The sequence below is a fragment of the Chiloscyllium plagiosum genome, chromosome 31, assembly GCF_004010195.1.
Source record: "Chiloscyllium plagiosum isolate BGI_BamShark_2017 chromosome 31, ASM401019v2, whole genome shotgun sequence".
NCBI lineage: Eukaryota > Metazoa > Chordata > Chondrichthyes > Orectolobiformes > Hemiscylliidae > Chiloscyllium > Chiloscyllium plagiosum.
The window spans coordinates 19,616,288-19,628,670 of NC_057740.1; positions in this window are offsets into that span (position 1 = coordinate 19,616,288).

Below are 12,383 nucleotides of genomic sequence, written 5' to 3' on the forward strand. Positions count from 1 at the left end.
TTACATGGGATACAGGGAGAGCTAGCCAACTGGATACAAAATTGGCTTGATGGTAGAGAGTCATGTAGACTAGAGACCTGCGACCAGTGGTTTGCTGCAAGGATCGGTGCTGGGTCCACTGTTGTTTGTCATTTAAATGAAATTATAGTAGAAATGGTTAGTGAGTTTGTGAATGATGCCAAAATTGGTGGTATAGTGGACAGTGAAGAAGGTTATCTAAGAGTAGAACTGGATCCTGATCAACTAGGCCAGTGGGCCGAGGAAAACCAGGTGGAGTTGAATTCAGATCAATGCGAGGTGTTGTATTTTGGTAAGCCAAATCAGGGCAGGACTTAAACAGTTAATGTTAGGGCCTTGGGGAGTGTTGTCAAACAGAGACACTCAGGGGTGCAGGTGCACAGTTCCTTAAAAGTGGCTTTATAGGTATACAAGGTGGTGAAGAAGACACGTGGCACGCTTGCCTTCATCAGTCAGACCATTGAATGCAGGAGTTGGAACATGATGTTACAGCTGTACAAGACATTGATAAGGCCAGATTTGGAGTCATGTGTTCAGTACTGGTTGCCCTGCTATAGGAAGGATGTTATTAAAATGGAAAGGGTGCAAAAATGAATTGCAAGGATGTTACCAAGACTGGAAGGTTTGAGTTATAAGGAGAAGCCAGATGACCGGAATCTTCTTCCCTGGACCGTAGAAGGCTGAGGAGTAACTTGTTAGAGGTTTATGAAATCATGAAGGGCATAGATAATCTGAATAGCCAAGGTATTTTTCCCAGGGTAGGGGAATGCAAAACTAGAAAGCATTGTCTTAAGGTGAGAGGGGACAGATTTAAAAGGGACCTGATTAACAACGTTTTCACACAGAGGGTAATGTGTATTTGGAATAAACTGCCAGAGGAACTGGTGGAAGCGGGTATAATTAGAGCATTTAAAAGACATTTAGATAGATATATGGATAGGAAACATTACAGATAAATGAGTGATCCACAGCCAAATGGGATTGGTTTTGTTTAGGAGACCTGGTGGGCAAGGACAAATTGGGCTGAAGGGTTTGTTTCCATGCAGTATGAAATGATAACTCTATGACTATATTAAAAATGCAGAATGTAGTTTCAATCACATCTGAAAAATAAAAAAGAACTCTCAGCAGTTTAAACTACGATTTAAACTAGAGTGACAGGGGGCTGGGAACCAGAGCAGCAGGTCAGTAAGTGGAGGGATTGAGGGGAAGGTAAATGTTCGGACCAGTAAAACAGAAAGAAAGGACAAGCAGAGGCAGGTAAGTGAACACGATGGTATTAATGGCCGTGTTTATTTCAATGCAACAAGTATTACAGGTAAGGCTGATGAGTTTAGAGCCTGGATTTGTACATGGGACTATGATGTTGTGGCTATTACAGAGACTTAGTTGTGAGAGGGACAGGAGTGGCTGCTCAATGTTCCAGGATTTTGTTGATTAGACACAGATAGAGAGGAAGGTAAAAGAGGTGGAGGAGTTTCTAATCAGGGAGAATGTTATGTCTGCACTCAGGACATACTGGAGGACTCATCCACTGAGGCAATATGGTTAGACCTCAAAAATTAGATGGATGCAGTTACTCTGATGATGGAAAGGTGCAATAAAAAAGAGTTGCCCCAGTAGATGACTTCAAATTCCCCAATATTGACTGTAACTCCCTAGGAACAAGAGGGTTAGATGGGGCAGAATTTGTTAAGTGCATCCAAGAGGGTTTCTTGAAGCATTATGTAGGTAGTCCAAATAGAGGAGGTGGCCATACTGATCTTGTACTGGCTAATGAGTCTGGCCAGGTGACTGATCTTTCAGTGAGAGAGCATTTTGGAAACAGTGATCACAACACCTTAAGTTTTAAGATAGTTATGAATAAGGATGAGTCAGGAATCTTGTGGCAAGGTACTAAATTGGGGAAGGACAAAATTACATCAGTATTAGATCGGAGCGAGGGAGTGTTAATTGGGAGGAGCTGTTTTCAGGCAAGTCCACATTTGACATGTGGGACTTGTTTAAAGACCTGCTGATCAGAATTCAGGACTAGCATGTTTCAGTAAGGGGAAAGAACAAGGATGGCGAGGTAAGAGCCTTTGGATAACAAGGGTGGTTGTGAATTTAGTCAAAATGGAAAAATAAGCATATGCAAGGTTTAAGAAGCTAAAATTGGACAGGGCCTGTGAGGAATATAAAGCAGGGAATCAGGAGAGCAAGAAGGAACCATGAAATTACCATGGCAAGTCGGAATAAAGAGAATCCCAAGACATTCTATACATACATTAAAAACAGGAGGGTAACTAGGGAGAAGGGAGGACCACAGCAGGCCAGACAGCATCCGAGGAGCAGGAGAATTGACGTTTCGGGCATAAGCCCTTCTTCAGGCTTCCTGAAGAAGGGCTTATGCCCGAAACGTCAATTCTCCTGCTTCTCGGATGCTGCCTGGCTTGAGGTGTTTTTCCAGCACCACATTTTTCGACTCTGGTCTCCAGCATCTGCAGTCCTCACTTTCTCCTAGAAGGGAGGACTACTCAAGGATAAAGGAGAGAACTTCTGCTTGGAGGCAGAGGATGTGGATGAGATCCTAAATGAGTACTTTGCATTAGTACTCATCCAGGAGAAGGATATGGAGGATTGTGAGGTCTGTGTGGAGCATGCTAATATGCCTTTGAGATCAAGAAAGAAGTGGTGTTGGGTCTCTTGAAAAGCATTAAGGTGGATAAGGCCCAGGTCCAATGGTATCTACCCCAGGTTATTGAGAGAGGCAAGTTAGGAGATTGCTGAGGCCTTGACCAAAACCTTTGTATCCTCATTAGCTACTGGAGAGGTCCCAGAGAACTGGCAAATAGCTAATGTTGTCCTTTGTTCAAGAAGGAAAATGGAGACAATGCAGGAAACCATAGACGGGTGAGTCTCACATTAGTAGTTGGGAAGCTATTGGAGAAAATTCTTAGGTATAGAATTTACGTGCATTTGGAAAAGCATAGCCTAATTAGGGACAGTCAGCATGGCTTTATGCAGGGCAGGTCATATCTTACTAACTTGATTGAATTTTTTTGGAGGAGGTGACAAAAGTCATTGATGAGGGTAGAGTAGTTGATGTTGTCTACACAAATTTTAGTAAGGCTTTCAACAAGGTCCCTCATAGTAGGCTCATCCAGAAGATTAAGATGCATGGGATCCATGGTGACCTGACCACCTGACCTTGACCATAGAAGGCAGATGGTTGTGGTAGAATGGTGTTTTTCAGGCTAGAAGTCTGTGACTAGTGTGTTCCGCAGGGATCTGTACTGGGACTTTCCTATTTGTGATAAATGACTTGAATGAAAATGTACATGGGTGGATTTGTAAATTCACAGATGATACAAAGATTGGTGGAATTGTGGACAGTGTAGATACAGCAGAATAACAATCAGTTGCAGATATGGGCAGAAAAATGACAGATGGAGTTTAATCCAGGTAAGTGTGATATGCTGCACTTTCAGAGATCAAATGTTAAGGAAAAGTACACAGTTAATGGTAGCATTGATGTACAGAGGGATCTTGGGGTTCAAGTCCATGGCTCCCTGAAAATGGCCATGCAAGTAGATAGGTAGTAAAGAAAGCAAAGCATGCTTGCCTTCATTGGTCAGGGAATTGAGTACGAGGGTCAAGGATGTCATAATGCAGCTTTATAAAACTTTGGTAAGACGTAGACTTTTGCACTCAATTCTGTTTGCCACATTACAGGAAGGATGTTGAGGCTTTGGAGAAGGTGCAGAAGTAGTTTACTAGGATGCTGCCTGGATTAGAGGGTATGAGCTATAAGGAGAAACCGGAAAAACTTGGGTTGTTTTCTCTGAAGCTGCGGAGGCTGAGGGGAACCTTGAAAGAAATCCATAAAATTATGAGATGCAAAGATAAGATTGGCGGTCAGAATCTTTTTCCCAGAGTTGAAATGTCTAAAACTAGGGAGTATGCATTTAAGGTGAGAGGGGGAAAGTAAAAAGGAAATGTGAGGGGCAAGTCTTTTACCCCAGAGACTAGTAGGCAACTGGAATGCACTGCTAGGGGTGGTTGTAGAGGCAAATACAATAAGGGTGTTTAAGAGACTTTTAGATAAGCAAATGAAGGAATATGGACCAGGGGCAGGCAGAATGGATTAGTTTAATTTGGCATCATGTTTGGCACAACATTGTTGCTGTACTGTTCTATGTTCTATGTAATGGAATGGTCAATAATGAGAAGGCACATTCAAGATAATTCCAAATGAACCAGAAGAGAAGGGATTTTTTTAAGATAGTGAGTTGTTGTGATCCAAAATACAATGCCTTGAAAAGGTGGTGGAAGCAGATTAAGTCGTAAGGTTCAAACAGTAAATGAATGAGTTTTTAAACATATCGCAGGGCTATGAGGAGGACCAGCCATGTAGATATAATTGTATTATTTTCAGAGTGGTAGCGCAGACATAATGAGCTGATGGCCTCTTGTGTTGCATATTCTATAATTTTAAATTCCAAGTCTACGACTTCAGCTCCCCCATCTCAGTTTATAAGAATGTAAGAAATAGATACAGCTAAGGCAGGGAGAAGATAGTTAATTTTATGAATGTGGCAATAGAAGAGCTTGGGAATGTTAAATATGTGTTACTAGAAGCCCATCCTAGAGTTAATATGACACCAAGATCGTGAACGGTCTGATTCAGCCTCAGATGTTTGCCAGGAAAAGGATGGATCCAGTTGCTCAGGAGCGATGGTGGAAGCAGGCATTGAAAAGACATTAAATTGGAGACTGAATAAATGCAGTGTTCCACTGTGCACCAGAATGTTACGAGTTCAAATTCATACACAAGTGCACTATTGATTAGCTTTTGGATGTGTATAATCATTAATAGATATTAGCTTCTGTAAACAAATACAAGTCTCAGGTTGTGCTACTGTTTACAATCTCGTTGTTAAAGAAAGCCTGAGTCTTACATGAATATACATATATTTTCAACAGGTTACTAAAGCAACTATTGTTAATGCAAATTATTTGTTTTATAAATGGGTACTCAATGTCCAGCAGCTGCTCCTGTCACTGCCAAAGTTCTCCATTGTAGCCCCAAAATTATACTGAGTTCTAGGGGACAAGAATTACCCATTGAAGAGTTTGTGACTTAACCATTAATGTGGCCTTTAGTCTGGGTCAGACAGGTGCTACACCAAAAGCTGTCTGCTCACAAGGGCTGCCATCAACTGCGAAAGCAGATTTTTGAGGATGTGGTTGAGATGCTTGGATTGGTTGGTGACACCCAAAGGACACTACTGTAAAAGGCCTTCTGTACAGTGATAGCCTGCTGTGCTCCCAATTATATGGCCTTCCAGAGGGTGTGACTTTGAAGAGGATGATTCCTTGGGATCATAGCTGATTGCAGGGGGAAGAGGAGGAAGAAGATGCAGAACCAGCTAAATGGAAGTGGTGGAGTTTGGTTCCTCTGTTCAGGGTCTCATCAGGATGAAGCAATGTCATGGATTATCTGGTCCAGGCATGTTTCAGCTGAGCTCCTCTAAATCAAAACGATAGTATGAACTGGAGCATACTTTGAGTTGCCCACTAGAACACTTTCATTGATGATGTTGCCTGGACCAGATCAGCACAACTGTGAAGAGATTTCACTGCCTCCTTTCACCACCTCTTCCCTTTTTCCAGACTTGATATTAAAGAATGGAAGTCTGCCATTAGTAATTCCATTGTGCTCAAAAAGAGAAAAAGTGCATATTTGCAGCTGAGGCAAACTCCAATGAACTATTTGGTTCTCTCCCTGATATAGTGGCTCCTTTGGTATTAAGTCAGTCCAGACAGATGTAATGTATAACAGTAAGTAAATTTTATATCGATGTGCAATATTTTGGATTCTGTTCATTTTAGTCATTGTGATTGTTATTCCGTTAGATTAACAATACAATCAAGTTGGTGGGATGATGCAGTATTAATGGAAAATTCTTAGTGATCAAATACATGGCAAAAACTTGAATTTTTCTTCGTGATAAGGTTAATTATTGTATTCACAAAGAAGCAGCAATTCAGACCAGTCAAATATGGATCATGCAAATCAAATATGATGAAAACGGGTGGGTAACAGGCACTACTAAATATACATGTGAATGAATAATGGAGCAGCTGTAAAGCAAACGCTGTTATGTTAAAAATCACACAACACCAGGTTATAGTCCAACAGGTTTAATTGGAAGCACACTAGCTTTCGGAGCGACGCTCCTTCATCAGGTGATTGACAAACACCTGATGAAGGAGCGTCGCTCCGAAAGCTAGTGTGCTTCCAATTAAACCTGTCGGACTATAACTCGCTCCGAAAGCTAGTGCTTCCAATTAAACCTGTTGGACTATAACCTGGTGTTGTGTGATTTTTAACTTTGTACACCCCAGTCCAACACCGGCACCTCCGAATCATGGCTGTTATGTTAAACTGCTTCATTTAAAAAAAAAACAAATTATTTAACAAAACAGTTTTGTCTGTTTCCAAAAATCTGAACACATAAAACTAAAAACAATGTTTGCATTTCAACAACAAATAACTTGAAATTACATCATACCTTTTTGAAATTAAATAACCGAAGGCACTTCACCGACGCATTATAAAATCAGGTGTGACACTGAGGCACAAGGAGATGTTGGAGCATAACCAACAGTTTGGTTGAAGGTAGGTTCTAAACAGCATCTAAAGGTGGAAAGGAAGATAAAGGTGAAGGTTTTTTTGTTTGCACAATGGTAAAGAATGAATGGGAAAAAGTTGAATTAAAAGCAAAACACTTTGCAACACTTTCATACCTATATGTAACATATGAAAACTATTTCTCCAGAATTTGATATCTGTTGCCTTGTTTTATCAATTTCTGGGTCAACTTTTTCCCATTTACCTTCCTATGATCACAATGAGTTTGACCTACATAAGTCTGCCCATCTGATAACATAAATTGCTGAGAGTACTTCCAAGATACTGACACTCAACATTTCTTGAGAGGGTGTAATTCTTGGATGAATATTTTTGACATTCATGATCAGTTTTATTTATTAATGAATCATTGAGTCCCAACCCAGAAGTTTGCAATTTTGTGCGAAAGCCATGTTTGAAGTGGCTTATTTATTGGCTATGTGCCATCAGGATTTTACCAGACCACAAGATGGAGCACTGAGCAACTGTAAAGGGGAAGAAAGAGTACCAGATAGATCCATTCATAAATTTTATAAATAAAAACAGAAATTCTTGGGAAATTGCAGCATCTATGGAGAGAGAAACAGAACTTTTTGCGACCAAAGGCTTAATTCCAAAGAAGAGTGTTTGGACTCAAAATGATATCTCTCTCCACAGATGCTGCCAGACCTGCTGAGTTCCTCCAGAATATTTGCATTTTATTTTAGATTCCTAGCATCCACAGTAATTTGTTTTCCATTGAGTATATAAATCATTAAAAAATACTTTTTTAAATTGACTGATTGGCAGTAGACTTCATCATAATGTGCAGAAATAAGTAATATGCCAAGCAAAAATAATAAGAATTCAAACAAAAGTGGATGGGAAAAATTGAGAGAAAAAGGAAAGCTGAATCAGAGTTAATGTTTCATGCTCAGTGGCTCTTCTTCAGATCACTGGATCCGAAATGTTAACTCTGATTTCTCTCCACAGATCCTGCCAGACCTGCTGAGTTTTTCCAGCAATTTCCATTTTTACTTTTACCTCTGATTTCCAGCATTCACAATTTTTCCATATTTTTTGGTAAGGAAAGGAAAACTATTTGAGCAGCATTATAACCATAGACAAACAGAATGGCTGAGATTTTTTTTAACACAGCTACATCAATTTGGGAATACTGCAAAATATTATTAATTATAAGAACTTGCATGTTGCAAGAAATGGTTACAATTGTGCCATCTTGTCATGATATTTCCTTGAGTATAAGAAACCAAGAACAAATGAGCAATTAATTTTTGTGAGACTATTTTATCCACAGATTTACCAACAGATTGTTTTTAAAGAGATCAGGGGTTCAATAACAGTGAGAAGGAGCCTTCAGTTAAGTTAGACAGAGACAGAGTCATAACGTCATAGAGATGTACAACACAGAAACAGACCCTTCGATCCAACTCATCTATGCTGACCGGATATTCCAACCTAATCTAGTCCCATTTGCCAGCATTTGGCCCATATCCCTCTAAACCCTTCCTATTTGTTTGCCTACCAGATACCTTTTATATGTTGTAATTGTAGCAGCCTCCACCATTTCCTCTGGTAACTCATTCCATACATGCACCATCCTCTGCATGAAAATGTTGTCCCTTAGGTCTCTTTTATAACATTCCCCTCTCACCCCAAACCTATGTTCTCTAGTTCTGGACTCCCCCACCCCAGGGAAAATAATTTGTCTATTCATCCTATCCATGCCCTCATGATTTTATGAACCTCTATAAGGTCACCCCTCGGCCTCCAACGGTCCAGGGAAAACAGCCCCAGTCTATTCAGCCTCTCTCTATCGCTCAAATCCTCCAACTGTGGCAACATCCTTGTAAATCTTTTCTGAACCTTGTCAAGTTTCACAACATCCTTCTGATAGGAAGGAGACCAGAATTGCACGCAATATTCCAGAAGTTGCCGAACCAATGTCCTGTACAGCTGCAACATGACCTCCCAACTCCTATATTTTAGTTTAGAGTGGTGCTGGAAAAGCACAGCAGGTCAGGCAGCATCCAAGGAGCAGGAAAATCCACACCCCATTCCTGATGAAAGGCTTTTGCCTGAAACATCGATTTTCCTGCTCTGTGGATGCTGCCTAGCCTGCTGTGCTTTTCCAGCACTACTTTAATCTAAACTCTGGTTTCCAGCATCTGCAATCCTCACGTTTGCCTCCCAACTCCTATACTCAATATTCTGACCAATATAGGAAAGCATATGAAACTCCTTCTTCACTATCCTATCTATCTGCGATTCTACTTTCAAGGAACTGTGAACCTGCACTGCACTTATACACTTAATGGACCTTACCATTAAGTGTATAAGTCCTGCTAAGATTTGCTTTCCCGAAACGCAGCACCTCACATTTATCTAAATTAAACTCCATCTGACACTCCTCAGCCCATTGGCCCATTTGAACAAGATCCCATTGTAATCCAAGGTAACCTTCTTTGCTATTCACTACACCTCTGATTTTGGTGTCATCTGCGAACTTACTAACTATACCTCCTGTGTTCACATCCAAATCATTTATATAAAATAACGAAAAGTAGTGGACTCAGCACTGATCCTTGTGGTACTCCACTGGTCACATGTCCCCAGATTGCAAAACAACCCTCCATCAGCACCCTCTGTCTTCTACCGTTGAGCCAGTTATGTATCCAAATGGCTACTTCTTCCGATATTCCACGAGATTTAACCTTGCTCAACAGTCTCCCATGGGGAACCTTGTCGAATGCCTTACTGAAGTCCATATAGATTATGTCCATCACTCTGCCCTCCTCAATCCTCTTTGCTACATCTTCAAAAACTCAATCAAGTTTGTGAGACATAGCACAAAACTATGTTGACTATCCCTAATCCCAGCCTCCACCACTTCCCCTGGCAGCTCATTCCATACAGATACCACCCTCTATGTGAAAAAGTTGTCCCGTAGGTCTCTTTTATATCTTTCCCCTCTCACCCTAAACCTATGCCCTCTAGTTCTGGACTCCCTGACCCCAGGGAAAATACTTTGCCTATGCCCCTCATAATTTTATAAACCTCTGTAAGGTCACCCGTCAGCCTCCGATGGTCCAGGGAAAACAGCCCCAGCCTGTTCAGCCTCTCCCTATAGCTCAAATCCTCCAACCCTGGCAACATCCTTGTAAATCTTTTCTGAACCCTTTCAAGTTTCACAACATCTTTCCGATAGGAAGGAGACCAGAATTGCATGCAATATTCCAACAGTGGCCTAACTAATGTCCTATACAGCTGCAACATGACCTCCCAACTCCTGTACTCAATACTCTGACCGATAAAGGAAAGTACACAAAATGCCTTCTTCACTATCTTATCTACCTGTGACTCTACTTTCAAGGAGCTATAAACCTGCACTCCAAGGTCTCTTTGTTCAGCAACACTCCCTAGGACCTTACCATTAAGTGTATAAGTTCTGCTAATATTTGCTTTCCCAAAATGCAGAACCTCGCATTTATCTAAATTAAGCTCCAACTGCTACTTCTCAGCCCGTTGGCCCATCTGGTCAAGATCCTGTTGTAATCTGAGGTAACCCTCTTCACGGTCCACTACACCTCCAATTTTGGTGTCATCCAAAACTTATTAACTGTACCTCTTATGCTCGCATCCAAATTGTTTATGTAAATGACAAAATGTAGAGGACCCAGCACCGATCCTTGTGGCACTCCACTGGTCACAGGCGTCCAGTCTGAAAAACCACCCTCTGTCTTCTATCTTTGAGCCAGTTCTGTATCCAAATGGCTAGTTCTCCCTGTATTCCATGAGATCTAACCTTGCTAATCAGTCTCCCATGGGGAACCTTGTCGAACGCCTTACTGAAGTCCATATAGATCACATCTACTGCTCTGCCCTCATCAATCCTCTTTGTTACTTCCTCAAAAACTCAAGTTTGTGAGACATGATTTCCCATGCACAAAGCCATGTTGACTATCCCTAATCAGTCCTTGCCTTTCCAAATACATGTACATCCTGACCCTCAGGATTCTAGCACTTCCTCCTCTGTAATATGGACATTCTGCAAGATGTCACCATCTATTTCCCTACAGTCTATATCTTCCATATCCTTTTCCACAGTAAATACTGATGCAAAATACTCATTTAGTATCTCCCCCATTTTCTGCGGCTCCACACAAAGTCCGCCTTGCTGATCTTTGAGGGGCCCTATTCTCTCCCTAGTTACCCTTTTGTCGTTAATGTATTTGTAAAAACTATTTGGATTCTCCTTAATTCTATTTGCCAAAGCTATCTCATGTCCCCTTTTTGCCCTCCTGATTTCCTTCTTAAATATGCTCCAACTTCCTTTGTACTCTTCTAAGGATTCACTGAATCTATCCGGTCTATACCTTACATAAGCTTCCTTCTTTTTCTTAACCAAACCCTCAATTTCTTTAGTCATCCAGCATCCCCTATACCTACCAGCCTTTCCTTTCACCCTAACAGGAATATACTTTCTCTGGATTCTCGTTATCTAAAGTTACCTAATTTCTGAAGGCTTCCCATTTTCTAGCCATCCCTTTACCTGTGAACATCTGCCCCCAATCAGCTTTTGAAAGTTCTTGCCTAATACGTCAAAATTGGCCTTTCTCCAATTTAGAACTTCAACTTTTTAGATCTGGTCTATCCTTTTCCTTCACTATTTTAAAACAAATAGAATGATGGTTGCTGGCCCCAAAGTGCTCCCCCACTGACACCTCAGTCACCTGCCCTGCCTTATTTCCCAAGAGTAGGTCAAGTTTTGCACCTTCTCTAGTAGATATATCCACACACTGAATTAAGAAATTTTCTTGTACACACTTAAGAAATTCCTCTCCATCTAAACCCTTAACGTTATGGCAGTCCCAGTCTATGTTTGGAAAGTTAAAATCCCCTACCATAACCACCCTATTATTCCTCCAGATAGCTGAGATCTCCTTAACGTTTGTTTCTCAATTTCCCTCTGACTATTAGAGGGTCTATAATACAATCACAGTAAAGTTATCATCCCTTTCTTATTTCTTAGTTCCACCCAAATAACTTCCCTGGATGTATTTCTGGCAATATCCTCCCTCAGCACAGCTGTAATGCTGTCCCTTATCAAAAATGCCACCCCACCACTCCACCCCCGCTCTTTTGCCTCCCTTTCTATGCACCCTGTAGCATTTGTATCCTGGAACATGAAGCTACCAGTCCTGCCCATCCCTGAGCCATGTTTCTGTAATTGCTATGATATCCCAGTCCCATGTTCCTAACCATGCCCTGAGTTCATCTCCCTTCCCTGTTAGGCCCCTTGCATTGAAATAAATGCAGTTTAATTTATTAGTCCTACCTTGTCCCTGCCTGCCCTGACTGTTTGACTCACTTCTGTTCTCAACTGTACCAGTCTCAGATTGATCTCTTTCCTCACTATCTTGCTGGCCCCTCTCCACCGTGAGAACATTCTGCACCCTCTCTGAGACATCCTTGATCCTGGCACCAGAGAAACAACACACCATTCTGCTTTTTCACTGCTGGCCACAGAAACGTCTGTCTGTACCTTGGACTACAGAATCCCCTAACACAAAAGATCTCTTGGAAGTTGACGTACCCCTCGTTGCATTAGAGCCAGTCTCAATACCAGAAACTTGGCTGTTCATGACACGTTCCCCTGAGAATCCATCACCCCCTACATTATCCAAAA